At 38.5% G+C, this 26,640-nt stretch overlaps 1 pseudogene; it reads left to right on the top strand.

Moving 5' to 3' along the window:
* Window positions 1-3,601, top strand: part of LOC100347530 (S-phase kinase-associated protein 1 pseudogene) — a 74,357-nt pseudogene extending 70,756 nt beyond the window's left edge.
* The last annotated feature ends 23,039 nt before the right edge of the window (window positions 3,602-26,640 follow it).

Below are 26,640 nucleotides of genomic sequence, written 5' to 3'. Positions count from 1 at the left end.
CTTGTGTGCAATACAAGTTAGAATGGTTGCCAAATATTTTAGTTACCTTGTTTTCTAAAGATATAACTTCTTACGTAGATCAATACAAATCAGCTCTCTTGCACAAAGGTGTGATTACCCAAGCCAACAGTGTGAGACAGAAGATCATTGAACCATCATAACTACAAATAAATCACATTTCATTATTTAAGTTCTCTTCATTTAAAGTAAATTAGGATCCCACCCTTCTGATGGCTCTTTGTTTTAGCATGAGCAAGCCAGACAGGGTAAAAGATTGCAAATCAGTTCTTTTGATAAGTTTTGTCCCTGACTTGTAACTGAATGTCAACTTTTTTTTTTCTTCCCAGAATTCTGCTTAAAAACCCCAGTAACATTGGCCCCCTCAGGTTTTTTTCCTTTTTTTTTTTTCTCTCTTGGAAAGCCCCCTCCATGCCACTCTGGCTGAGGTCTCTGACTCTAATAAATATTGCTATTAAACCCCCAAAAAAGAAATCAAACCTACATTTTATATAGGGAAGCCATGTACATCAAATCATACTTGTTCCTTCTCTACATCTTACAGATGAATGATCCTATAGGTGGTTCAGATTTCCCCTAGAAAGCTAGGAACCCACATAATATTTGGGCTCCCAAAGAGGACAATTACAAGTGTCTAAATGCCAGGGTAAGACCTGCAGGAAAACAAGTGGATTTTTGGTTGCTGGCCTCAGAATATGCCATATAAAAGCAAAAAAGCATACACAAACACACACGTATATGTTTACATAAATGTACATATATTCCATATGTATGTGAGAAAAAGGATAAATGCAAAATGTAGCCATGAAGTATAAAATATTTTCAGAAAGAAAAATTACATCTCTGGCTTTCATGTATTTAACAGTTAACTCTGATACATGTGATCCATGATATTTACCAAAATTGTAAAATATGAAGAATCACTTTAGTAAATGGGTATATAAATATGACCTACAGAATCTATGTAAATAAAAACAGCAAACAGAATATAACTTGGTAGTTCATAATATTTGTGGAAAAATAGATAATTTTCTGCAAAAAAATTAAATCCAGGCATATCTTCATTTTTATTCCATATACATTTTCATTTACTTTTTAAAGGTCCCTCATACATGTTAGAAGAGTCCAAAATTAAATAAGATTTTCACACTAAAACTGAGTTATTCTCCTACTAATGAGAATTCAGATGGAACATTGGTACCAATAAAACAGCTTAGAGAAATAATAACTTATGAACAAATAAGCTTGGTTGTATATATTTTGCATAAAGAAGTCTAATTTCCAGAAATATAGGAATATCACATTGGCTCTGACTGAAACATAATTAGTAACATCAGCAGAAAATGGCATACAACTTTGTTTTTGTTTTTATACAGACAAATCTTTAAAGATGATCTGAATTAAAAGAGGAACTTTTAAAATTGTTCTGATCTTGAAATGAAATACAGCATTTTAGTTTAATGTGACTGGCCAATCCTTTGAAAACTAAGTTGTGGTAGGGGCCAGCATCAGGAAGGGTGAAGCAGGTTAAGCAGCTGTCTGCAATGCTGGCTTCCCACATCAAAGTGCCCTCTGGAGTCCACACTGCTCTGCTTCTTAGCCAGCTCCCTGCTCATGCACCTGCTGTGGCAGTGGGAGCACTAGTCCTTGGGCTCCTGCCATCCATGTGGGAGAACCAGATGCAGTTGCAGGCTCCTGGCTTCACCTGACCTAGCTCCAGTGGTTTACCCATTTGGGGAGTTAACCAGCAGATGGAAGATCTCTCTCTCTCTTTGCCTTTCCCTCTCTGTCACTCAGACTTCTCCCCCGACAAAATAACAAATTTTTAAAATAATATCTATTTCTATTTTTTATTTTATTTTATTTTTTTGACAGGCAACTATTTCTATTTCTAAAGCAATGCTTGAGAAACTTCCTAATGGATTTCACTAAATGTAATAGAGCTTCTTGGAAATTCATTCAGTAACAGGTTCATTTTAGGAATAACCTTTCTACACTTTTAAATAGACTTGCAAGGGATCTATTGACCTTCAACCAGATGTGTGTGTGTGTGTGTGTGTGCACTTCAATTCATCTTACAAACTGATATGAAGTTGTCTTACTGTCACCATGAATACCTTAGAAATATGGGATATTTGAATCAGCTTTTACTGACTGCTTCATTTGCAGCAAACATGAAATAACATTGATTCATGCTTAACATTAAGATTTGATAATCTTTTGTGTTTAATCTTTATTGTATGTTATTTTACATACTTCAGTGGTTGTATGCATTTTACAGTATTTGCAGTATTTTATTTGCTTTTAAATGTTACAATGATTTTCCCTTTATAATAATTTTATTTACATCAGTGTAAATTTTCAAATCCATGCAGTTTTTCTTGTGGTTATGAAAACAAAATAATATAAAAATAGTTTTTGTCCTTCAAACTTAATGATCAGCCCTTGTCCTGACTGTTGATGTACAATTTAATACTTTATCCCTTTTAGTATTTTTCTTTGTTCTAGTTAATACTATTGGTTGAACTCTGTAATTAACACACATTTATTCTTAGGTGTTGAAATTTAACTGAAAAGTGATCCCTGTTAAATATAAGAGTCAGTAGACACACTTACCTAGTTCTGAATCATACAGAGAATGTTTTCAGCTTTTCACCAGTGTGAGGATTGCTATGTGTTTGTCTTACATAGACATTATTATGTTGCGGTATTAACTTCCTTTATATTTTTTTTATTTAAATTGTTTTTTGAGGTAGTGGCCTTGTCGTCCACCTTTCTCTTCTTGCGTTGACACCGCCTCTCTCTCAGCAGCCTCCAGCCCGCCGGCTCCTCAAACCCGAACACCAAGCCTTCAATAAAATTGCAGAGTTCTGATGGAGAGATTTTTGAAGTTGATGCAGAAATTGCCCAACAGTCTGTGACTATCAAGACCATGTTGGAAGATTGGGGGGTGGATGATGCAGGAGACGATGACCCGGTTCCTCTACCAAATGTTAATGTAGCAATATTAAAAAAGGTCATTCAGTGGTGCACCCACCACAAGGATGACCCTCCTCCTCCTGAAAACGATGAGAACAAAGAAAAGCGAAAGGATGATATTCCTGTTTGGGACCAGGAATTCCTGAAAGTTGACCAAGGAACACTTTTTGAGCTTATTCTGGCTGCAAGCTACTTAAAAATCAAAGGTTTGCTGGACATTACGAGCAAGACTGTTGCCAATATGATGAAGGGGAAGACTCCTGAGGAGAGTTGCAAGACCTTGAACATTAAGAACGACTTTACTGAAGAAGAAGAAGCCCAGGTACGCAAAGAGAACCAGTGGTGTGAAGAGAAGTGAAACGTTGTACCTGACACTGTAACACTGTAAGGATTGCTCCAAATACTAGTTGCACTGCTCTGTTTATAATTGTTAATATTAGGCAAACGTAGACAAATGGAGGCACAAATCATTTGTTTTAGCAGAATATTGTCCTCACTGCATGTGTAGTTTGAGTACAGATTCCAAACCCGAGTTTCTTCTAGTATGATTGAAAGTTCCTGTTTACTTTGCTCTGAATAAAACTGCACTGTGAGTCCTCCATAGAAAGTGGTATTTGGGGGCTTCCTCTCTTCTCGCAGAGTGGTTGCTGCCTAGTTTATTGTCCAGTTCAATTGAGTGATCTTTTCAAAGTTGGCATTGTAAATAAAACAACTTCCAAAAGTTTTCTGAAATAGAATTAAAAAACTGGAAAGAGGCCACTTGAACAAATGTTCTGAGTGGGCCCATTAGGATGTCTTTCAGCCGCACGGCCAGTCGGTACCACTGGCACTGGTCAGCTTGTGTGTAGCAGGGCTCCCTTACTTGGATCTGAGGACTTGTTCTTATTTTTAATCCTCTCAACTTTGAGTAGATTGCCTACAAGACTCAGTTACTACCTGGTTTGTGGGTTTGGGGGTGGGGAGAAATGTAACTAGACAGTTTGTTAGCTTTTCAATTAAAAAAGACACTTAATTCATGTGTTCTGTCATCTTTTTATAATCACTGTCCCCATATGGGGGACACTGTTGACTCTACTTGCATGTCAAAATTAACCTTTAATATTAAAATATGTGGCAAAAGCCAGAAGACGTCCATTATGACTGTGAGATACTTTCAATAAAAGTAAGTTATAATAGTAGGTAAATAAATAAATAAATAAATTGTTTTTTGAAGGTAGAGTGACAGAGAGTGAGAGAGAGCAATATTCCAGGCATTGGTTCACAGCTTTTAACAGCCAGGACTGGACCAGGCTGCACTAGGATACCTTGTCTACCATGTTTGCAGAACTATTCACAATATGCAGGATACAGAATCAACTAAGCCGTCCCTGATCTGAAGAATGGGTAAAGAAAATGTGGTCTGTATATGTGTATATGCACACACACACATACACACATACACAAGCAATTGGATATTACTCAGAATAAAAATAGAATGAAGTTTGTCATTTACAGCAAAATGGGTGGAACTGGAGGATATCATGTGAAGTGATCAATGCAGACACAGGATAAACTCCACGTACTCTCCCTCATCTATGGGGGCTACAATGATACGTTTATTGTGGAAACTGAGAAGGGGGAAGCTTTTCTCTTTGTGTTACTACAGCATGAGTGCAGATAGAGAAAGACAACACTATCTCTGGTAGGTCTGAATTCAAAGAAACGTGGTGAGTTAAACTTCTCTAGCTTTCAAATGGTGGGAAAGATGAAAACAAAATCAAGATTCCACAGTTTTCACAGTTTATAGATGTTGCATGAGATGCTGGACTAATTATAGATTCCTTAATAAACACTAATTTCTATGTATAAAGATTTTAGGTTTTTTGTTTTGCTAAACATTTTTAAATATATATTTGAGAGACAGAGTTACAAAGAGCAGGAGAGACATAGAGAGAGATCTTCCATCTGCTGGTTCACTCCCCAAATGGCTGCAACGGCCAGAGCTGGCAAACTGAAGCCAGGAGCCAGGACATTCTTCTGGGTCTCCCATATGGGTGCAGAGGCACTGCTTTCCCAGGCCATTAGCAGGGAGCTGGATTGGAAGTGGAGCACACGTGACTCAAATTGGCACCCATATGGGATGTTGTCACCTCAGGCAGAGGCTTAACCTGCTACGCCATAGCGTCAGCTTCTTCGCTAAATATTTTAACATTAATGACTATCTCATTGTCTGACATACTGTAGGAATTAAGTTATACTTAATGCTTACAGAATGCTGTCAGTAATTTTTGTGCAGTTGTCAAGTCTATAGAACCATAAATTCCAGAATATAGTATTATTTATAGGCTTATTACAGTGCAGCAGATACTGCAATGTAAGCCAATTTCCCATATTTAAAATGCAGTGATGGTCATGGCTATGATTTATTAACACTCTATCTTTAACAGTTAATGCGATGTCTGGCATTAGTAGGTTGTCTGAACAATGGTTCATCGAAATGAATTGAAGGGGAAAAAGCAGTATGTCATCATTCCCACCCATTGGCCTCTGACTTCTGCACTGTATCTCATACAGAAGAGATAGCTATTTCTCTCTGCATACTATGGTGCCATATGCTTTCAATCCATAAATGAACATCGCCAAAATTTATATTGGAGTATGATATTTATAATACAATATATTACAAAAGTGAATCTATTTATTGGGGACAGCACGGTGGCATATGGGGTAAATTCGCTGCCTGCAGTGTCGGCATCCCATGTGGACACGGTTTGAGTCTCAGCTGATTCACTTCCGATGCAGCTCTCTGCTGTGGCCTATGAGGGCAGTGGAAGATGGCCTGAGGACCCCCAGCACCCTTATGGGAAACACAGAAGAAGCTCCTGACACCTGGCTTTGGATCAGCTCAGCTCAGGGGGTTGCAGCCCTTTGGGGAGTGAACCAGCTGGATGGAAGACCTCTCTCTCTCTAACTCTGCCTTTCAAATAAATAAATGAATCTTAAAAAATCTATTTTACAGAATATATAATAATTTTAAATAATTTGGCTAAGAAAAATTCAGCTTTCATCAAGAGGAATTTTTAACAATGGAGAAGTTGAATTGATTGATTTTGAGTGACATTTCTGATATACATGAGCATATTATTTTTAAATAGTTTATCATCTAAAAAGAATAGATTTTATTTAGTTCATAGATAGAATTCTAAGAATGTAATGATCCTTTGCTCCCTCCTTGCCCCTTTTTTTCTCTCTTCTCTCCTTTCTTCCTTTTTTTTTTTTAAAGATTGATTTATTTATTTGAAAATCAGAGTTACACAGAGAAAGAAGGAGAGGCAGAGAGACAGAGAGAGAGGTCTTCCATCTGCTGGATCACTCCTCAGATGGTCCCAAGAGCCAGAGTTACTCCAATCCGGAGCCAGGAGCTGGGAGCTTCTTCCGGGTCTCCCTTGTGGGTACAGAGGCCCAAAGACTTGGGCCATCTTCTACTGCTTTCCCAGGCCATAGCAGGGAGCTGGATCTGAAGTGGAAAAGCCAAGTCTTGAACCGTTGCCCATATGGGATGCTGGTGCCTCAGGCCAGGGCATTAACCCACTGCGCCACTGTGCCACAGCGCCAGCCCCTATTTCTTTTTTTTAGTTTTTAGTAAATTATTCTTAAGTATATATAACCTAAATAAATAAATGGACTTAATAGGTAGTAAAGTAATACAAATTAAAATATGTCATGATATAAGAAATATATTACTTTCTCTTTAATTTTTTAGTGGTTGATTTCAAAATGGAATGAATTTTATAATTTGCATAAAATGATAAAAACACCACAGTAAGTATAAATACCAACTGAGAAAAGAAAAGCAATTTCAATTTTCTTAGCTTTAAAATAACAAACACTTTCCAATAAATCAATAAGCCATTGAAAAGATGTTTACCTTTTTTCCTGGAAGCTTTTATATTAGTTAAACAATATATACACTTTCATCAGTAGTTACTAGACATCTAAATTGGGTTAGGGGATTTTTTTAATGGATACGATGATTTCTATTTTAAATTTTATATTACGTGTGGTTTGTGTTGAACTGACTTGTCTCTGTCATTTTTGACATGAAAGCAGCAGCCCCAGAGAGTGACAATTGGCTGAGTTCCAGTAATACTGTTTATAAAAACAAGTGGGATTAGATTGTCCCACACTTTAATTTGCCAATCCATGGTCTAGATAGATACAAAAGGAAAGTATTGAGTTTAAACCCAAAACATAAAACAAAAAAGCAAAAACTAAACCTGCTGTGTGAGTTAGGTGGCAAGAAAAACATCTATGCAGTCAAGATAAAAATTTAATGTAGTTAAGTAGGCTGTCACTATATTTCAATTGACTGTATTTCAATTTTCAGGTGAATTAAGTGTGTCGGAAAGGCGTGCTTCTTAAATTCTTAGTGTTATCTAAGCACTACTAATGGTCTTTCAAGGAATGCTTCACCATCACAACTATTCTTCTATTACTCATTTATATAAGATTTGCCTTCAATATTATACAAGTTAGATTTTTAAACACTATTTAATAGGAATTATTTTCCTTAGAGAAGATTGTTTAAATTGGTCTAAAAAAGTTCACTGTGGAATATTCACTCCAACAGATCAGCTTCTTAGGCATGGAAAAACATGATGGTGCAAATGAAACAACTTTTTCCGTAATATACTTCTACAGAAAGATAGTTTCTGAACTGCTTAAAAACTTGCTAGATGATTACAGAGTACTCTTTATGGTGAACATCACCAGGCTTTATTAAGATTTATTTTCAGGTAATGGCATCTGTTAAAATCAATTTATATTGTTTGGCAAAATTAACCCATATATTTGTGTATATAATTATATACACATATAAATGCGTTGATGTATATGTTAGAGTTAATTGATAAATATATGTATATATAATTGATATGTGCAGAGAGAGAAAGAGAAATAGCATATTTCACTGAAACATACTTATTTCTGATTTACCCAATAGAAATTAAGAGGAAAATGGCTGAATGTTGATTTCATTATTGATGTATATATGGATACACACACACATATATACTATACATATGTGTCTATTAAATAAACGAAATTAACCCTATTGCCCATTCATTGTATGTTAACCTAATCCTAGTCCTGTAATGCCACACAGAATTATTCACAAAATTAACCATTAGGAAAACAAAACAAACAAGAGGAACCACTTGCAACGTCTGATTTCTGAATACCCACTACATGAGCACATGGCAGAGCGGCTGGTCCATCCCCAGCACGAGCTGAATGGTGACCGTGGATGGAGAAACAGGTGGCGTTTCCTATGAAGCTTTAAATGAGAAGGTTGCAAGCCTTCCACTTCCCAATGTAGTAAAAATTGATCATTATGAGGACACTGCAAACAATCCAGGAGGACAGCTATCTGGGGACTTCATTTCTATTAGTTAGCTGTGTTCCTCACTTCAAGAGCATTTTGTTGAATCATGCTATTTCCAAGTGTACATAACTAATGAAACCATTGAAAGTTAATTATGTTGAACAAGTACTACAGTTTAATAGGAATATTTACAAATCTCCCTCTATTTAGCTGTTAATTTATTTATTAAAGCCTTCCCATTTTATTTGCATTTTGATATGTGAATTAAATGTGAATATTATTTAGATATTAGCAAACCTAGCTATTCAAACTTTTTGCCAGTATCCATATAATGTGGATTCTTAAATTTGTTAAGCTTTTTTTTTTTTTTTTTTTTGACAGGCAGAGTTAGACAGTGAGAGAGACAGAGAGAAAGGTCTTCCTTCCGTTGGTTCACCCCCAAATGGCCGCTGCTGCGCCTATCCAAAGCCAGGAGCCAGGTGCTTCTCCTGGTCTCCCATGTGGGTGCAGGGCCCAAGCACTTGGGCCATCCTCCACTGCACTCCCGGGTCACAGCAGAGAGCTGGCCTGGAAGAGGAGCAACCGGGACAGAACTGGCGCCCCAACCAGGACTAGAACTTGGAGGACCAGCGCCGCAGGAGGAGGATTAGCCTAGTGAGCCATGGCGCCGGCCAAATTTGTTAAGCTTTTAAGCACCCTTTTACTTGAACTTTTTTAAAACAGTAAAATCATGCCATAAGAAAAAAACTATTTTTTTAAATATTAGGTATTTATTTTCATTTTATTTGGAAGACAGAGAGAGAGAGCTTCCATCCACTGCTTCACATCCTATACTCATATCTGGGGCTGGGCCAGTCTACAGCCAGGAAGAAGGAACTCTATGTGTCTCCCACATGGGTAGCAGGGATCCAAATATTTGAACTATTGCCTGCTTCCTCCCAGAAGCTGAACCCCAAATGAACATCCAGCTCTGGAGCCCAGGTGCTCTGATAAGGGCGCTAAGTCCCAAGAGGCGTCTTAAAGCTGTGCCAAATGTTTGTTCACAACCACTTTTCTTTCCCAGTTTTGCTGTTTAAAATCATATGAATCCTAAGCTTTCAGGATCTACCCCAGGCACATTTCCCTGGAACGTGGGAGCTGGGTCCTTTGGGAAAACTGCCAGAGACTCCCTTCAGCACTCCCGGCACTTCCCAAGCCCAGTGATGCAGAGGTGTTCAGGAGTTTACTGGCCTGATAACCAGGGGAGGAGACGGAGGCAAATCCTATGGAGATCCCTCTGCACAACTACAGCCCTATTTGAAGTCTCTTACTGTCTACACACCTCTACTTTTCAATAAATGGAGTGAGCCAATATACCATGATTGGAGGACACCTCTCTCTCTCTCTCTCTCTCTCTCTCTCTCTCTCTCTCTCTCTCTCTCTCTCTCTCTCTCTCTCCATATATAGGAAAGGGAGTGAGTGAGTGAATGAACAAATAAGAAATAGAGGCCTACATAAGAGAAGATTTTTCTTATGTCAAACTTTAGTATTCCAAAAATTTCCTGTACTATTCTTGTCTTCCACATAAAAACCTTCTCTAACCTTGGAAACTACAACTTTGAACAATCAGGGGCTGCATCTGGCTTTCAGCTTGGCTGGTGGTTCAGCTTCCGTTGCTGTGTGCACCTCAGTGCTACCCTGGGAGCCTCACAGCACTGATGCTTTGAGTTAATATGTTATATGATTCATTGGTCTAAGTCTACTATTTTATCGTTTAAATGCATCGGTGTAATTTAACAAAAGCTGGCCAGAAACATACTCCTTAGAGTTGCTATTTTCTTCATACCAGTTTTTTTCAATTTTATTTAAAAAATTAAAACATTTCATTGAAGTAGAGGACACATGACAAGAAATGTATATGAATGTGCAGGTAAGTGAGATGAGATTTTTTGTGCTTTGATCACACTCATAGCCAACACCCAAAGTAAGGACAAACCATTGCTAACACCCCAAGCATCCTCACTAGATCCCATTGTTAACATGGGAAAGACTAGTATTTTGTCATTTACATAGCATGATTCAGTGGCATAAAGCAGATCTATCAAATATAAGAAATTATGCATAAGCTGGAGTTCTTTTTGAAATTATTTATTTATTTGAAAGGTAGCATGAGAGTGAGAGAGGGAGAGAGAGAAAGAGAGAATCTTCTATTCACTGGTTCACTCTCTAGGTGGCTAAAATCGTCAGGGCAGGGCCAGGCTGGAGCCAGGAGCCAGGAGCTTCTTCCAGGTGGGTTGCAGGGCCCCAAGTACTTGGACGCTTTCTGTTGCATTGCGTGGACATTTTTGCTGCATTTCCCAGGCTGTTAGCAGGGAGCTGGATTGTAAGTAGAACAGCTACGGGATGCTGGCATGATAGGCAGCAGCTTTATCTGCAATACCACAAGCCTGGCTCATAGAATATTTCTTTACACCTACATTGCATCCTGCTGGCATCAGGCGGACATAACTTCCACAAATCACTGGGCTATCAATGTTAGCCCTACGGCCAGCGATGTGATCTTGTAGCTAATTCAACTGGACAGTGACTCACCTCCATTTATCTCGTTGCTACTGTTTGATTCTCAGAATCATTTCAGATTTCAATGACTTCAGATTCCTCAGAATTTGAAATTTCCTGCTTGCTTTGGCTTAAACAACTATTTGTCCTCACCTGAAGTCAGGCACAAAACAACCCATGTTGTATGATTTGTTTTAAGTAATAATACAGCATAAGCAAACACATAGACAAGGAAGCAGACTTGTGGTTATATTGGGGTATGTCTGGCTGCAATTGGGAGCAATGTGTAAATGAGACAGGATGTTCTTCTGCAATGAGAAAACTTTGACTATAGAGAAAGGTAATGGTTCCATGAACTAAATGCAATAGAATTGTACAGTGTACAGTAATTAATCATATTTATGTGAATTTAACCTCAACAAATAAGAAAAATTTTGTGTATATACGTATTTAGATATGGAACCATTCCATTATACATTTTAAAGAGACAAATTCAATTAAAACTAGCCGTAAGGGTTAATTCTTTCCACTAATTTTTAAAAGTTCTACAGGTCCTTGTGTTTAAAATTTCAGAATTTATACCCACATAGAATAGCATTATTTTCTGATTATGATAGTTCTTTGTCTATCCAGTTATGTATTTACCATTCTGTTCTTCATTTAATACAATTCTGCTCTGTTCCAAAGAGAATATTCTTGTTTGCTTTTTGACTTTTCTACTCGCTGTCATTTGGAAAAATCCTGTCAGTTGATTTCTTTCTTTTTCTTTTTCTTTTTTTTTATTTGACAGGCAGAGTGGACAATGAGAGAGAGAGACAGAGAGAAAGGTCTTCCTTTTGCCGTTGGTTCACCCTCCAATGGCCACCGCGGCCAGGGTGCTCTGGCCGGTGCACTGCGCTGATCTGAAGGCAGGAGCCAGGTGCTTCTCCTGGTCTCCCATGGGGTGCAGGGCCTAAGCACTTGGGCCATCCTCCACTGCACTCCCGGGCCACAGCAGAGAGCTGGCCTGGAAGAGGGGCAACTGGGACAGAATCTGGTGCCCCGACCGGGACTAGAACCTGGTGTGCCGGCACCGCAAGGCGGAAGATTAGACTAGTGAGCCATGGCGCCGGCCCTGTCAGTTGATTTCTAATTATTTCCTTGACTTTCTTTTTGTTTAAGATTTACTAATTCATTTGCAGGACAGAATCACAGAGAGAGAGGGACAGACGCACAGAGAGATTTTCCATCCACTGGTTGACTCCCCCAGATGGCCACAACAGCCTGGGTGAGGCCAAAGCCAGGAGCCAAGAGCCTCATGTGGGTCTCCCACGTGGGTAGCAGGGACGCAAACACCCGGGCCATCCTCCACTGCTTTTCCCAGGCCACTAGCAGGAGCTGGATTGGAAGAAGAGCAGCCCGGCTCCTGAACTGGCACCCACAGTGGACGCCAGAGTCACGGGCAGCAGCTTTATCTGCTGTGCTACAGCGCCATCCACAAATGAGGTTGTTTTTAAAAAATTCATGGAAAGTGGAATTAAAAGATTTTGGTACAAAAGAGTTTTGAAACCCATGCACAGTGTTTTTGTAATATGTGCTTTCCATGAACGTTCTGAAGAACCCTCCTATTTGTAGGTATCTGCGAACCACCACCACAGTTCGTTGACATTCTTGTCTTCAGAAAATTATGCTGTAAAATTACTCATGCTTTCCTGTCATTCATGCCTTATCATATCTCTCTGTAAATTCAACTAGGGATTCCTTTTTACTGTATATGTTATTTTAATGTCAATTTTCTGTATTTTGTGTAAATGTGATATATCTTGCCAACAGCTATCACCCAAGAGTTCAAAAAATGCCCCAGCAAATGAAATACAGCTATGCATAACACAGCAATTTGTTTTACAAAGATTCCTGACTTTACCAGGGAATCCATCCATAAGGGTTTGCTAAGTACCTATTTTGTACCTGATTTCTATGAGTCATGCTCTTTGGTTACATAAAATGTAATTATAAGATTAAACATAAAATTAAAGTTACATGAAAACAGAATGTCTTTCAGGGAAGTTTAAGTTTCAAATTCGTGTAATGAAAAATGTGATGCTTTTTAAATAGCCGTATATGTCTTTTATTTTTTTAACATTTTTTAAGATTGATTAATTAATTAATTTTTTTTGACAGGCAGAGTGGACAGTGAGAGAGTCAGAGAGAAAGGTCTTCCTTTGCCATTGGTTCACCCTCCAATGGCCGCTGAGGCCGGCGCATCGCGCTGATCTGAAGCCAGGAGCCAGGTGCTTCTTCTGGTCTCCCATGGGGTGCAGGGCCCAAGGCCTTGGGCCATCCTCCACTGCACTCCCTGGCCACAGCAGAGAGCTGGCCTGGAAGAGGGGCAACCGGGACAGAATCCGGCACCCTGACCAGGACTAGAACCCGCGATGCCTGCGTCGCAGGCGGAGGATTAGCCTAGTGAACCACGGTGCCGGCCTATGTCTCTTCATATGAAGTAATACACACTTGGAAAGACATAATTTACATGGCAGAGATGACATGGGGTTGCTAGAGTAGAGACCAGTTCTGCAATTATTAACAGTATTTAGCAGAGGAGAAAAGGGAATTAACTGAGGCACTGTGTCCTGGTTGCTGTAATCCATTTACCTTGTGCTTAGTCCAGTGAAAATGTCCGCAACTGTGCAACCTGTAAATAACAGAAGCTTGCTTCTCCTAGTCCTGGAGGCTGGGAAATCTAATAGCAGTGCCCTGTAGGTCCCGAGTCTGTGACTTGGACACTATTCCTGAGGATGGAGTCTTGATGATCTGGTCATCTCTCAAAACCTGTCTCCCTTAATAGCATCATCCTGGGTGCTAAATACCAATGTCAGAATTTAGAAGGCTTTCCCAACACTCAGGCCATAACACTTCAACATACACATAATATAATCTATACGATAAATGATATTATGTAGTATAAATCTGTATATTAGCAGAAACCTGGATCAGAAATGGAGCAGGGATTGACCCAGGAACTCTGATATGTAATGTGGGCATCCCAAGGAGTGACATAACTGTGATACCAAGTACTGTAACCTTCATTAACTCTTGAAATACTTTCCTATTTTTATATTCTTACTAGCATGGATATTGATTTTGGTGATTATTGTGTTTTCAAATGTTTGCTATTCTCCTACAATGTTTGCATAGTTGAATGGACAGTTATTTTACAATGCACATGAGTGAATTTTTTTGAATCTCAGATTCTACTAGAGCAAAAAAGAACTGACTGAGGCAGTAGTTTCAATCTATTATTTTGTCATAATAATTGTTGAAGGTACATATTTTAAAAGTGCTTACTTGTTGATGTTATGTTTTCTTGTATTTTTACGTAGGCTAAATGCTAGTATTAAACCCTGGTGACTTGAAGATGAGTGGTTCTTGACCTAAATAAACATGTTTCATTTTGTTGATATAGAATGTTCATTATAGACTAAGATGTTATGTGTTTACGTATTTGCTTGTGAATTATCTAATTTATCTCTAAGCTTTGGGCTTCTCTATTCTGTTTACTGCTCCACTCCTAGATATAGAATAACACTGCATAGACACTCAGATTATATTATTGAGTAAAGAGAGTGATAAATCCAAGATACAGATTTTACTTTAAGTATGGCTTTTGTTCAATATTTTTGTTATTTTCTCTTTTACTGAAACTAGATAACAAATTACTTGAGTAGCAAAAACCAAAAAAAAATGTTTTGCAAGTGAATTGTATCTGAATGTTACTACATAATAAAAGAAGTTTTAGAAATTTTGCAGATTACTATATATATATATATATATAATATGTATATATATATATATATATAGTATCGTTTGAGTTGCAGGACATAGTAGAGTATCAAAAACTCATCAGAAAGTAGTCATTCACTTGACTGAGAACTTGAACAATGAGAGTTTATAAATATGTGGTTTACAAGAACATAATTCGTATTTTTTAATAAAATTAGTTTCCCTTGTTTGAACCATTTACATTGAAATGTAAGGTAACCTCTCACAGTACAGTATTAAAACTAAGTATTGATCTTACTAGAGAAACTATGAAAGTAGTTTTACTATTAAGATTCCACATTAGGTTCATAACTTCCATAGACGAAAATGTAGCAAACACATTTCAGATGCAGATGTAGATCCCCAGAGGGGTGAAAAAACGCATCCTTTGTTGTAGATTTAATTAGTCAGTTGCAACAGGACAGAAATCATGAGTTTTCTCTGATATGTGGTAGTTAATATAAAAAATGAATAGGAGTGAAATAGCACCTTGCGCTTTGGTTGTTGTTTTTAGTACTTGTTTATGCTTTGGAACTGTGGTCTTTCCATTGTTCACTTTTTAAATATTACTGTTAGTGGTGCATTAAGCCCGATACTGTAGAGTGGATTGAAATGAAGTTTTTGTTTTTTTTTTTTCAAAAAATTAATGAAAAGGGAAAGGAAAGAAGGAGGGAGACTGAAGAAGATGGTATGGAAGTCTGGTTATCTTCTTAGACTTGTAGCCATGAAATACATGATATGTTCTCTTTATACTAACACAAATTTTAAAAAGAATATGTCAGAAAAATAAGCTACAAATACTCCATGAGGAAAGCAAGGCCAAGATAATTATAATATTTCTGGAACATGCCAGTTTTGAGGGTCTCTTACAAAGAGTACACTCAAAACTGACACAGATGCCATGTTTGTCTACGTCATATTCCAGTGTTTCAGAAGATCTGTGCATATAATTTCTAAAGGTAATAATGTTCACTTAACGATAGAATACATCCTGAGATCTGCATCTTTAGGTGACTTTATCATTTTGTGAACATCAGAGTTTGCAAACATAAAAATAGAAAATATAGTATGGTCACACTACTGGGCTAAGGGTATTATGCTCCTCAGCTACAAGCCTGTACAGTGTTTTACCATACTGAGTACGTTAGGCAATTTTGGCACAATGGTATGTGTGTATCTAAACATATCTAAGGATAGGGAAGACACAGGGCAAACACTAGACAATAGAAAATTTTCATCTCTACTTTATGCAAACTTACAGAACCACCAGCACATTTATTTTTCACCACAAAATGACAAAACTTTATGTGTCACAGTTCTCTACTTCAAAACCTTGATTTGGAAGGATTTGGTTAATTGCCATGAAGTGAGGAAGAGAACAGATCTAGACCTCTTTACTAGATCTGAGGTTCCCAAATCAAAACACCAAAGATGTAATAATAGGCAATACTTTTGCGCATGTCCTGTGATTATAAGAAATGCAGGATTACATTTCCAGAGAATTGGAAGAGCTGAGCAGTTGACAGCAGGATGCAATGTCTAACGTTCAGGGCAAAGTCTCCAATCCGTCTCCAGGGAGCAGGTGAGGATCAGTGAGAACAAAGCTGAACCTGGTCCTATAAAGCAGACAGAAAGTAACCTGCTAGTAAGGCCTGCATAGGAACTGTTCTATTTTCCCACTGAAGTCAGAACGTAAGAAAATGTAAGGAAAGACAATCAGAAAGAGTATGAATTTAGGAACTGCTTGAAATAAACTTTTGTTGATAAATATCACCTGACAAGTAGCTTAAAAAGGGAAGACCATAACTGTTACGAAAAGTGAAGCATGGTTGTTAAAAAATCATAAACACATTAAAAATTACAGATACTGTAATAAATCATGAAACAAATTCACGAAGTTATTAGTGCCATCAGATTTTCGCTTTTTTCTAACCAAAACTTCTAGAAGACAATTTCTACAAAAATCCTTCAGATATTATGTGACTGCTGGTTTTATGCCATGAGATAGTACACACTTCTAAATGAATAACCCTGAGCCAATGTGTGCCCTACTGCAGTGGAAGGTGTCTTCCAGTGTGACGTTCAGTCTCCATTCACGACAGTCTGTTTTAGGGAAACAAAGGTGTGTGTTCTTGCAGAAGGAAACCCTTGTGTAGGCAACTGTGGTTGGAAAATAGACATCTTCCTTCTCTCTAACAGCATGAAAAAAGATGGTTTTCTTCCTCTAATGGTTTATGGATAATAGTATTGTAGTACGTTAAGATTCAAGTATACAACACTAAGTTGTGAGACGTCTTCCTCATTTTTAAAAGTATTAGTTCATAGCTCCAAAAATTACTCCAATAAAATGTAATAGTCGCTTGCACTATTTTGGAGATTAGTACAAATAATTCGCTAAATATCCTAACTAGAGAAATGGCTTAGAATTCCTATTAAGTAGAGCACTTCTGGAGAACTAAGCCCTCGGCGCATATTATATGTGCTACCATTAATTCTTTTCTGCCTCATTTATAACAATGACCCACATTTCTGCTCTTGAACAAGAACAGGCATCATATAATTGAAAAACAAATTCTCTACATATTTTTACAAGAGACCTCGTCTTCCATGCCTTCTTAGAGCTGTTTGTATTCATTTGCATATTAATTAATATCACAGGAAATATTGTACACACTAGATACATGCATAATTTTGGAGATCTGATGCATGGTAACTAAGAGTATGCCAGAAGTAGCTATTTTTCATTTGGCTTGCAGAAAGTGGTGACACGTATCCAGAAGACTCATACATTGTATTTCATATGGCTGGTTTTATTATTAGTTTATGAATCTTCATTATTGTAAGTGGCTTGCAGGACTGTCAACTTTGCAGTTTTCAATTCAGTAGGTTTCTGCTCCAAATGGGTACTTTCTTGCACAACACTGAATCCTGACATTTGCGTGATATTACATGCACTGGAGGATCTAGCGATTTCTCTTCAGGAAAAGAAAAGAAAGGAATTCTTGCACAGGATAACTGATGGACCAGCCCAGGAGAGTTTTCCCATTATCATCTAACAGGGACTCTTTTATGCCTTATAAAACATCCAATGAATGCAATAAAACGTTAATGAACAAATTTACAAGGCACTGTGTTCAATAGGTTGTTATAAGAAATCCTGTAGTATTATGTTGCCCTTAAAGAATGCAAATTCATATAAACAGGCACAGTCATGAAGAAAAAAGGCAGAAATGCAGGAACAAAACCTGCAGTTGCACAAATGTTCACAAATAAAACATAAGTGCAGCAAAATAAAGTGTTTGCCATATATGAGTGTATAAATTTGACAAAGAGGGTCCATTATAATTTTTCACATTTGCCTACTAAAACAAAGAAAAACGATTATTAGCATTATTATATATTTTATAAAATCACAAAATTAAGGTGACTAAACTACATAACCACAAATAACTAATGTTAGACTAAGAAGATATCAGGTATATTATGATTACAATATACCTTTTCCCTTTCCAGACTTGTAAGAAGACAATTATTTATTGTACTTATCAGATGACCCAAATATCAGTTATTACAAAACTGTGTGTTACATATTCTAAAATGTTCCTGAGATAATATATTCATTCATTTATTCAGCAAGCATATTTAATTATTTCCAAGTTTGCTCAGTTTTATGCTTAATGAAAGAAATATCCTGCTGATTTATTAACATATTTTCTTAAATTAATGGAAAGGATATGCAAGAAGTGAAGGAAAAAATGTCAGGAACTTGTAAGATGGAAGATTTGAAAGATCAATTTGAGCAATATTAAACAGATAAATCTTCAAGGAAAACCAAGTTAGAAGTTGTGACTTATATGGACAAATATTAGATTTACAGAGTGAAAGTGGATTTCAAAAAAGACGAATGAAGTGTGATGCTTGGTATGCGGCCTACGTGGAGTTTGTTTTGATGTAATGAGAGGCTGTTTTCCTACACAGGGAATAGAGTTGACCCTGTGTGTGTGTGTGTGTGTGTGTGTGTACATTTGAGTGGAGTCAAGTGGTAAAAGACTTTGACTATTAGGAGGAGAAGGTAGACCAAACACAAAAGGAAGAAAAGTTAGATTCTGAATGCATGAGCTGAATAAAAAACAAAACAAAACAAAAACTAAAGAATATTAACACAAACAATGTTAAGATTCATTTATCATTTTCAGAAATGCCATCAGCACTTACCTGATGTGTAGTGACTAAGACTGAGTGTGGAAATTCAAAGAACTTAGAGACAGAAAAGCAGAAATGCCGACCAGATTCTGCAGCTCTGTGTTGTTTTATACAGATGTCTGTGTGTGCCTGGGAGAGCGGGATGCCCTGTCTAGAAAACAGAATCTGACTACAGAACCTTGATTACCAGACGCTGAGAGGAATACAGGAGGGCTTAGAGGGAGCCTGGGTTCAACAAACAAACAAACATGGGGAAACTGAGTGTGATTCATTAATTGTAACAAATATACGAACATGGGATGTTGATAATGGAGGAAGCTGCTGTGGTTTATAGATTGTGAGATACGCATCATAATATGAGACGTTGCCCCTAGGGAAAGCTCAGTGTAGGTGTATGGGAACTGTTTGCGATGCTTCACACTTGTGTTTAGTAAATTTGAATGCATTCCGAAGTTAAAAGTGTTGTTCTTTCAGTTGTTTCTACACAGGACACTCTCTGTTGATCCTTTTCAGATTTGCAGACTGGCAGGAGGAGTGTTTGTTCTGTCTGGTTGAACACGTTAAACCACGGGCCCTAGGTTCAGAAAGGCCTTTGATGAAAAGGACTAAGGAGCCCGTGAGGGTCCGGAGAGGAGTTTGCCCGCAAATATGCTGATAAAGGACTCAGCATCCTCCTGCACACTATTGCTGCCAAGAAACAGGGAAAAGATAGGAGGGAATGCGGATGGCAGTTTATACAGAACAGGTTGTTAGTCTCAGTCTCCGTGGTTAGATCCGAACACCTAACAGGGTAAAGAGGGTGTCTGTTGGTTCTGTGTTGTTTTTGTTCCTTAGAAGCTTGGAAAATGCATCGTTGGGAGAATGATTGAAGGAATAGAACTGGGTTAAAACACTTTGTTTCACTGGTCTTCGTTTTAATGCTAACGTGAGCATTTTCAAGCATTGTTTTGTTGTGGCCAGCATTGGGGTGCAGCAAGTTAACACCGTGTCCCATACCAGAGGGCTGAGAGCTCTGCTCTGCTCAGCTCCCTACTTATGCACCTAGGAAGGTAGTAGACGGTGGCCTGAGTACTTGGTCCCTGCTACTCACAAGGGAGACCCAGATGGAGAGCTGGGCTGCACTGCCCCACCCATGGTGGTATTTGAGAGTGAATCCGTGGATAGAAGATTTCTTCCTTTCTCTGTCACTCTGCCTTTCAAATGAAACAAACGAAGAATCTTTTTCAAAACAGCATTCTTATGTTACAATATTTCTAATGTAAACCTATAACTTTATGAATGAATGTTGACATTTGCAAGCTAAAATAGTCGATGTTCTTGTTAAGAATTTTGAGCACATTATTTTCCAGCTTTTCAATGTATCTAGCAAATACAAATAAACATAGAAAATACAGTTTTCTCTACTAAGTATATATCTGCATGTCAATTATATTGTTAACATCTTTATACTGTATAATATTTTAAAATACCTATATAGGGAGTTACAGATGATCTATAATATATATCTGTCTTAAAATTAATCTTTTCTTTTTAAAGGTTTATTTATTTGAAAGGCAGAGTTATAAAGAGAGAGTGACAGAGATCTTCCATCAGCTTGTTCATTACTCAAATGGCCACAGTGGTCTGGGCTGCACCAGCCTGAAGCCAGGAACCTGGAATTTCATCTGGGTTTCCAAAATGTGGGTGGCAGGCACCCAAGCACGTGTGCCATCATCTGCTACCTTTCCAGGCACGTTAGCAGGGAGCTAACCAAAGCAGCCTGGAGCTGAAATGATGCTCATATATGATGCCAAGCCACCGTGTTAATCTTTTTGATGTGGCCTTATAGGAGTAGAATTCTTTTAAACATATATATATATATATATATATGAAAGTGTCCAAAAATATACATCTCCTAGACAACTATTCTGAGTAAATAGGCGTAATTATATTCCAACTAAGTGACTGCATTAGGAAAATGGTTAAATAAATGCTGGCATCACTTTTACACAGAATATTAGTTAATAAAATAATACAGGCCCTGCCTTGTGGTGCAGTGGCTAAAGCAGCCGGCTGCAACCCCAGCATCCCCTAGGGGTACCAGTTAACTTCCTGGCTACTCCACTTTCAATGCAGCTCCCTGCTGATGGCTTGGGCACCTGCTACTCATGCGAGAGTTCAGGAAGAAGTTCCTAGCTCCTGCCTTTGGGCTGGCCCTGTCCCAGCTGTCACGGCTATCTGGGGAGTGAATCAGTGGATGGAAGATAGATCTGTCTGTCCGTCTGTCTGTCTCTGTCTCTCTCATTGTAACTTTGATGTTCAAATAAAATAAGTAATAATAAATGAGGAATAGGAGGGAGGGTAGAGTGGGACGTACCATGCTCTTAAACCCATATGTATGAATTACATGGTTTGTTCACCTTACACAGATAAAAAAATCACTAATAAAATAATTAAATATTATATCTTTATAACGTGTTTAGGAATTAAGTAGACCTGAATATTCATTTACATAAAAATTTTGCAGAATAATTATATAATTGATTCTTTTATTCAGTACAATCTTGGCAAACAGTTTTAGATAATTTTTGTTCTTATTTTTAATATACGCTTAGTGATTATGGATGATTGTGAATATCATAAAATATTTAATGTTTATAAGATTAATTAACATAAGAGGCATGTTTGTACCTGAAGACAACACAAATTGTAAATGAAATATAGGCTTCTCTAGGCTGTGCAATTACTGTCTATTAGAATCAATTATCTGCCGGCACCGCGGCTCACTAGGCTAATCCTCCGCCTTGCGGCGCCGGCACACGGGGTTCTAGTCCCGGTCAGGGCGCCGGATTCTGTCCCGGTTGCCCCTCTTCCAGGCCAGCCCTCTGCTGTGGCCAGGGAGTGCAGTGGAGGATGGCCCAAGTGCTTGGGCCCTGCACCCCATGGGAGACCAGGAGAAGCACCTGGCTCCTGGCTTCAGATCAGCGCGGTGCGCCAGCCATGGCAGCCATTGGAGGGTGAACCAACGGCAAAGGAAGACCTTTCTCTCTGTCTCTCTCTCTCACTGTCCACTCTGCCTGTCAAAAAAAATCAATTATCTTTTAAAAAAAAGAATACTATTATAAATAAGTGGTAAATACTAATAAATAAAAAGAAAAAGTACTAATTTTTGTCAAATTCTTAAACTAGCATAAAAATTAATTTTCTGTAACAAGAAATACACATCTCAGTTCTGTGAATAAGGTAGAATTTCATTTTTAAAAAAATGTGAAAGCTAAAATAATAGCTTTAGTTTGCTTTGGAAAGGGAGTAGTACTGACTTAGAAAATATATTAGTAAGTACTCATTTCTTCCATATTTTCTGAAAGTGTTTAAGTAATTATTGGTGTTGTTTCCTCTTAAAACTTAATAGACTTGGCCGGCGCCGCGGCTCAATAGGCTAATCCTCCGCCTAGCGGCGCCGGCACACCGGGTTCTAGTCCCGCTCGGGGCGCCGGATTCTGTCCCGGTTGCCCCTCTTCCAGGCCAGCCCTCTGCTGTGGCCAGGGAGTGCAGTGGAGGATGGCCCAGGTGCTTGGGCCCTGCACCCCATGGGAGACCAGGAAAAGCACCTGGCTCCTGGCTCCTGCCATCGGATCAGCGCGGTGAGCCGGCCGCAGCGCGCCGGCCGCGGCGGCCATTGGAGGGTGAACCAACGGCAAAAGGAAGACCTTTCTCTCTGTCTCTCTCTCTCTCACTGTCCACTCTGCCTGTAAAAAAAAAAAAAAAAAAAAAAAAAAAAAACTTAATAGACTTGTGACAGACATTTGATGCAGCAGATCAGACTCCTTTGAGGTGCCCACATCCCGTATCCAAGTGCCGGGTTTGACTGCCAGCTATGTTCTCCATTCCAGTTCCTGTGGACACACATCCTAGGAGGCTGCAGGTGATGGTTCAGAAACATGGCTTCTGTCACCAGTGTGAGACCCGGATGGATTTCCAGGGTCCTGGCCTTCGGGTTGGCTCAGCCCTGCTACCGGGATTTGAATCAGTGGATGGAAGCACCGTCTCACTCTCGCACTCGCGCGCTCTCTCTCTCTTTTTGAAATAAAATTTTAAAACAAACTTTTAAGGGTTGGTGGACTTAGGCACAATACCTTGTAGGGCCTAAAGTGGTCTTCATGCAGGCATTCTTTGAAGTTGTAGGCATTTGTTTCAGTTTGGATAATTTGTGATTTGTTTTTAAATTATCCACAAAATATATTAAATTTTCCAAACTTATGGGAATAACACATTCTATAACTTTGATTTTTCAGTGTCATGTTATCTCTCATCATTCATGTCTATTTAGTAGCTAATCAAAAACTCAGTTTTTGAAAAGAGATTTGTTTTTATTTATTTGAAAGGTAGAGAGACAGAGAGAGCGAGAGAGAGAGAGCGAGAGAGCGAGAGAGCTCTTCCATTGGCTGGTTCCCTGCCCAGGTGGCAACAACAGCCGGAGCTACGCCAATCCAAAGCCAGGAGCCAAGAGCGTGTCTGGGTCTCCCACATGGGAGTAGGGCCCAAGGACTTGGGCCGTCTTCTGGCACGTTATCAGTGAGCTGGATTGGAAGTAGAGCTGCTGGGTGTTGATGGCTTAATCCACTGTGCCACAACACTGGCCCGCAAAGACTCAGTTTTTAATTTCATTAATTTTTCTTCATTGTACAATAATTCACTTTGTTCAATGATTACTTCTCTTATCTGTTTTATGTCCTTCTGCCCACTCATTTTAATTTTTATAAATAAGCTTTTACTTATTCATTTCAGAGGCAAGAGGAGGGAGGGACGGGGTGGGGACAGACAGAGAGAGAAACCCACCCCCTGGTTCACTCCTCACTCCCCAAATGCCTTGGTACAAGAACTCTGTCTAGGTCTCCGACATGGGTGTCAGGGGTGGCAGAGACCCTGCACCTGTGGCCTCCCAGGATTCACACTGGCTGGAAGCTGCAATGTGGGATGAAGCCAGGACTCCATCCAGGTGCTCTGAGTTGAGATGCAAGTGTTCCAGCCAGTGTCTTAAACCATTGTACCAAAATCCCAAACTCTATTTTGGTTTTAATTTGATCTTTGCTTCCCTTTTATTAGATCTTAGGAAAGTATTTCTCATTTGTGCTTTCTAAATTTGAGCATTAAAGATCTTATTTCCTAGAGGCCAGCGCTGTGGCTCAGTGGGTTAATGCCCTGGCCTGAAGTGCTGGCATCCCATATGGACACCGGTTCTAGTCCTGGCTGCTCCTCTTCCCATCCAGCTCTCTGCTATGGCCTGGGATAGCAGTAGAAGATAACCCAAGTCTTTGGGCTCCTGCACCCACGTGGGAGACCTGGAGGAAGCTCCTGGCTTCAGATTGGTGCAGCTCTGGCTGTTGCGGCTATCTGGGGAGTGAACCAGCGGATGGAAGACATTTCTCTTTGTCTCTACCTCTCTCTGTAACTCTTTCAAATAAATCTTTAAAAAAAAATCTTATTTACCACTATAAGAATTTAAGGCTGTCTGTTTTCCTCTAAATAGTGTATTAATTATCTGTAAAAATTTTGATCTACAGTATTTTATTTTGATTAAAATTATTATTCTTATGGGTTTTTAATTCATATATTAACTAGAAGTATGCTGTTTAATTTCAATTTTTTCTTATTTAAAAATATTTTATTATAATTCATTAATTATCATTTAGTAATACATTTTTATTATGTAGCCCTCTAAATAAATACTCTACACTGAAAGCAATGGATAGTCCCCTGGCTTGGAGTACAGTGTTCTTTTAAACATCAACTGAGTGAAGTCCACAGTTATGCACTGGCAGGAAGGTAGAGTCAGCACCCAGATCCGGTAATCAAATACAGGCATGTTTATGTGAACATGGGTGTCTTAACTGCTCACTAAATATCCTCCCCATAAACTTATCTTTTGATTCTATTTTCCACAAAATGTTTGCAGTACCCTTTTATATGTAATATTGACTCAAGCAGATTGATTTCCACTTACATACTTATATAATTACGCTCATATTTAATTTAGCTGTGCGAAGTGATTTTTGCTTGTTAAAATAGTTCAGGGAGGACTCTAGTAATATTATTACATAATTAAAATTTTAGCACAGATTTCTCCTTTCAATAAATAATGCCTGTTAGCAAATTGTATAGTTACAAAATAAGAATAAAGTATTTTCTCTTAATCTTTGTCTTTCTTTTTCTCCTTCTCTTTGATTTTGCCTTTCAAATAAACAAGTAAATAAATAAATGTTGGAAAACAGAAAAACATAAGAAATCCCTTACCAGACATTCAAAGTGTTGTCTCCTTACTCTTGGAATTCCCAGCCTCAAGAACTCGAAGCAACAAATTACTGTTGTTGATAAATTATCCAGTCCAAGTTAATCTCTTATATCAACATAAATAAACTGACAACTCAGTTTAAACAACTAATTTGAAGTTGAAAGCAGATGATGTCCAAGCACAGCCATGTTCACAGAGACAGTGGAGGTTATGAGTAATTTCTTTGTCTTCTACTGCCCTTCTCCTAATGCACTCTAATAACATGTAAATAGTTCTTTTTTAAAATACATATCCCCTTTAAGTTACTGATATATCTTCCAAAGAAGGAATTAGCCTGAATAGTTATTTTTTGTTTCTTTTTCCCCTCCTACTGACAGCTTCAATCTCTTTTCTCTTTTCGTGAACCTTCCTCTATAACCTTAAAAATTTCCAGATGGAAAATTGCAATCAAGCACACAGTATTTTTCGTCTCACTTCCTTCTGCAACAATCCTGTACTTTCTGCACTTATTCACCTTCTCGAAGAGTAGGCTACAATCTTCTCTTGATGTTTCTCTCCCATTTATTTTCCAACACAATCTACTGCATTCTGACTTTGACCTTTTCACTTGTGGGAATAATTCTAGCAAATATCTGCAAAGATCTTATTGTCAAAAACAACGGATTTTTGTCTTCACTTACAAAGTATTTCTGTTCCAATCGCACTACAGAACTGGCAACTTGCCCATTTAAATTCTCCCTTCCGTTACTTCCCTTGATATCACACTGGAGCAGTTTCAGTTATTTTCTGATACATTTTTTCATGGTCATTTGCCTCATTTTAAATTTTTACTTGTTTTTATTTATTTGAAAGGCAGAGAGTGTATATGTAAATGTTCAGAGAGAGAGAGAGAGAGAGAGGGAGAGAGAGAAATTGCATTGCTTGATCACTTCCCAAATGACTGCAACAGTTCAGACTGCACAAGGATGAGGTCATGATCCAAGAACTTCCTCTGAGTCTCCCATGTGATTGGCAAAGAAGCAGGTCCTTGAGTCATCATCTGCTGCCTCCCAGGATGGACATTAGCAGGAAGCAGGATGGGAAGCAGTCACAGAACTCAAACAAGGGCATGCCGGTTCTGATATGGGATGCCTGTGTCCCAAGTCACAGATTAACTGGCTGTACCACAGCACCTGCCCTTAGTGGTCATTTTTATGCTTCTCTTTTCCCGATATCCTTTAATTTGTTTTTGCTTCAGTATTTTGTTTTCATCTGTTTATAGATTTATTTAAAAAAATCTTAAGCTGCTATAACAGTTTGGGATTAAGTTAGGCACTGAAATTATAATGGTAACCACGATGTCAAATTCCTTTCTGTCAAAAGGTCATCAGTAGGCCTGCACCGCGGCTCACTAGGCTAATCCTCCGCCTTGCGGCGCTGGCACACCGGGTTCTAGTCCCGGTTGGGGCACCAGATTCTGTCCCAGTTG

The sequence above is a fragment of the Oryctolagus cuniculus genome, chromosome 8, assembly GCF_964237555.1.
Source record: "Oryctolagus cuniculus chromosome 8, mOryCun1.1, whole genome shotgun sequence".
NCBI lineage: Eukaryota > Metazoa > Chordata > Mammalia > Lagomorpha > Leporidae > Oryctolagus > Oryctolagus cuniculus.
The sequence above is the reverse complement of the archived record's forward strand: the minus strand, read 5'-3'. Positions and strand labels throughout refer to the sequence as shown.